The sequence below is a fragment of the Mastomys coucha genome, unplaced genomic scaffold, assembly GCF_008632895.1.
Source record: "Mastomys coucha isolate ucsf_1 unplaced genomic scaffold, UCSF_Mcou_1 pScaffold21, whole genome shotgun sequence".
Lineage (NCBI taxonomy): Eukaryota > Metazoa > Chordata > Mammalia > Rodentia > Muridae > Mastomys > Mastomys coucha.
In genome coordinates, this window is record NW_022196904.1 from 9,724,997 (window position 1) to 9,729,233 (window position 4,237).

Sequence of the window (4,237 nt, forward strand, 5' to 3'; positions counted from 1 at the left end):
GTCACGGAGATGTGCCTGTTTGTGCATCTCAAGTGCTGTTCTAGCCAGAAGCTTCTTATTTTCAAATAAGGAGTAAAAGAGGTTCAATGTATGAGAAAGCACTTTAGACAAATGGCAAGTTTTATTATATACACAGCAGTAGGATTCTCCAGTACTCATAGTTCTGACACCAGAATATGATGGGGCCTTTGTGAGGTAATCAGGACCTGATGATAGAATCCCTACAAATAGGATTTGTGCCTAGACAAAGAGAGATACTAGAGAGATTTTTTTCTCTCAAGTATGTGGGGTTATAGCAATGTGGTGGTTTAAATGAGAATGGTCTCCAAAGGCACATATATTTAAATGCTTGGTCCGATCTCTTTGGGAAGGATTAGGAGGTATGGTCTTGTTGGAGGAGGTGTGTCACTGGGGATAGGTTTTGAGGTTTGAAATGGTATCAGAAATGATACCATTCTAGTTCTCTCTCTGTCTCTCTCTGTCTCTTTCTGTCTGTCTCTCTGTCTCTGTCTCTGTCTCTCTCTCTCTGTCTCTCTGTCTGTCTGTCTCTCTGTCTCTGTCTGTCTCTCTGTCTCTGTCTCTCTGTCTCTCTGTCTGTCTGTCTGTCTGTCTCTCTCTCCCTCTCCCTCCCCCTCTCCCTCTCTCTCTCCCTCATGGTGGTTGTCTCAATGTATAAGCTCTCAGGTACTGCTCTAGCACCATACCTACATGCCTGCTGTTGTGCTCCCTATCATGATGGTCATAGACTCACCTTTTGAAACTGTAAGCCCCCAATAAACTCTTCTATAAGTTGCTTTGGACTTGACCAAGTAGTCATAGTACTATGTGGTTTCTCCTCGGAAGTTTTCAACAAGCATCTACTGTCTCTAGATGCAGATATCTCTAGACTGACAAATGTCTAAAGAAGTGATTTTGATGAAATCAGATATCTCTAGACTGACAAATGTCTAAAGAAGTGATTTTGATGAAATCTAGTGTGGAGAATCAATGAGTTTACTGGGACTACTTAAGGAGAATAGATGATTCAAAGGCAGCTGCATCACCAAAAGACGCATCTCAGCCAGAAAGTGTGTATGTGTGTGTGTGTGTGTGTGTGTGTGTGCGCGTGCGGGCGTGTGTGTGTGTATGTTGTAAATCTTGTGAGTTTCAGGGACATCCTGAGACTTGTGAGTAGTTTCCTTTAGCTCCTTCCAGGAGGGAATGTTTTGATTTGGAGAAAATTGCTACAAAAAATGACACCTATATCAGAACAATACCATGATAGCCATGCCTATTGTAACACTAATGGAGATTTTTTTATTAGATATTTTCTTTATTTATATGTCATATGATTTTTCTTTCCCCAGTTTCCCCTCCTAGGAACAAACAAACAAACAAACAAAAACAACAAGAACAAACCCCTGTTGCCTCCCCCCTTCCCATGCTTGCCACCCTACACTCTCCCACTTGTTGGCCCTGGCATTCCCCTACACTGGGGCACAGAACCTTCACAGGACCAAGGGCCTCTCCTCCCATTGATGATTGATTTTACAGTCCTCTACTATACACATGCTTCCAGAACAATTAGTCCTACCATGTATACTCCTTGGTTGTTGGTTGAGTCCCTAGGAACTCTGAGGGTACTAGTTAGTTCATATTGTTGTTCGTCCTAGGGGGAGTTTTTTTTTTTTTTTTTTAATCATGTTATTTATTTATTTAGAGATGGGATTTCACTAGAGTTGGCTGGTCTGGAACTCATTATGTAGACCAGACTGGCCTTGAATTCATAGCAATTCACTTGCTCTTGTCTCCAGAATTCTAGCATTAAAGGTGCATGCCACCATGCCTGACATTATTTATTTACTTTAAAATTTTTTTTATTTAATGTGTGATTGCTCTGCTGCATATACATCCTCAGGCCAGAAGAGGGCACCAGATCCCATTACAGATGGTTGTGAGTCACTATGTGGTTGCTGGAAATTGAACTCAGGACTCTCCTAGCTGTGGTCATATCAAGATGGAGAACTTTTGGATCCTTCTCCAGCATCATGTCTGCCTGGATGCTGCTGTGCTTCCTGCCATGATGATAATGGAGTGAACCTCTGAAACTGTAAGCCAGCCCCAATTAAATTTTGCCATTGGGGCTGGAGTGATGGCTTAGAGGCTAAGAGCACTGGTTGTTCTTCAAGGGGTCCTGAGTTTAATTCCCGGCCGGCAACCACACAGTGGCTCATAACCATCTGTAATGGGATTTGATGCCCTCTTCTGTCACATAGGCATACATGCTATACAAAATACTTAAAACTTAAAAAAGATGTCTTTTGTAAGAGTTGCATGGTCATGGTATCTCTTCACAGCAATGGAAACCCTAACTAAGAAAGCCTCTTAAACTCTTAGGGAAGTGTCCATCCCAAATGATTTCATCAGTTTGTCCATCCCAAATGTGATTTCATCACATTTCCAGAGATATGTGAGTGCTCTGGAAATCAGTAACTGGGACAGTTTTTCAAAGATTACATTGATTCTTCGAGTGTGCCCTGTCATTATTATTACTGGTGAAATAAATGCCATCCTACAGGGAGGTTAGGTCACAGGGTCACTACCTTATATCCCAGACCTGGCTGCTTCCTTCTACAAACTGTTAGTAAAGTGTTCCCCTGGCCCACTGTCTTGACAGTAGGAAAATTTCAGGTGTGCATTTTATAGTTTGGTCTGTGTGGGGCAGTTTGCAAGCAAGGAAGTGGATCAGGGGACAGGAGAAGTCATTTTTATCAGAATAAAGTGATTCTTCTGTACTGGAAACGGAGAAACAGGAAGTCATACAGGAAACCTGAAATAATTACTAAATATTCTGAGGACTTTGTGGAGAGTCAAAGTCACAGACTAAGTTCTGGGTGCTCTTCAATGTTTTTAATTACTTTTAATTAATATTTATTATTGTATATTCTTTCGTTATTGATATGATGATATATCATATACAATAATGTATACTTAATATTATATACTTAATTATATATTATATTCATGTATTACTACTACAGGGTGTTTTCCCTGCATGTATGTCTGTGTATAACACAGGTTTCTGGTATCCATGGAAGCCAGAAGAAGGAACTGGAGTTATAGATGATTGTGAGCCATTTGGGTGCTGGGAACAGAACCTGAGTCCTCTGAAGAGCAACAGATTCTCTTCACCACAGAGCCACTTCTCTAGTTACCTCCCCACACTATGTTTTATGTTATTCCTATTCAGGTTTTATTCTTCAGTTTGGGATGTTTGTGTCAAGTCATAGAGTGGCATATTTTTTGATTCTTTAGTATACTTTTTTTTAAGATTTATTTTTATTTATTTTATGTGTATGTGTACACTGTAGTTGTACAGATGGCCGTGAGCTATCGTGTGTGGCTGCTGTTGATCTCAGCACCTCTGCTGGCCCCGCTTGCTCTGGCCCCACTTGCTCCAGTGTAATTCACTGTAGCTGTCTTCAGACACACCAGAAGAGGGCATTAGATCTCATTACGGGTGGTTGTGAGCCACCATGTGGTTGCTGGGATCCAAACTCAAGACCTTCGGAAGAGCAGTCTGTGCTCTTACCTGCTGAGCCATCTTGCCAGCCCCTTTAATATACTTTTTCTTTTCTTTTTTCTTTTTTTTGTTTTTGTTTTGTTTTGTTTTGTTTTTTGTTTTTTGAGACAGGGTTTCTCTGTGTAGCCCTGGCTGTCCTGGTACTCACTCTGTAGACCAGGCTGGCCTTGAACTCAGAAATCTGCCTGCCTCTGCCTCCCAAGTGCTGGGATTAAAGGCATGCACCACCACTTCCTGTCCTAATATACTTTTAAAAAGCATGTTAGTATGTGCGTTTGTGTCTGTGTGTGTGTGTGTGTGTGTGTGTGTGTGTGAGTGTGTGTATGTGTGTGTTTGCACACACCTGACTTTTCAGGAGTTGGTTCTCTTCCATCATTTCTATCTTGATTTCTTTGGTGCTGTGGACTATCTGTCTTTTGAACTTCAGACTGATTCTTGTGTCTCTGGCTCTCATTTCTTTGTAGGAGTGCCAAGATTACAGATATATAAGTCATCACATCCAGCTTTCCATGTGGGTTTCAAGGACGAAATTTAGGTTGTCAGGTGTCATGTTTGTATAACAATCACTGTGTGTGTGTATGAATATATGTGTGTGAGAGAGAGGGACAGGGAGAGGGAGAGGAAGAGGGAGAGGGAGAGTGAGAGGGGGAGGGGGAGGGAGAGGAAGAGGGAGAG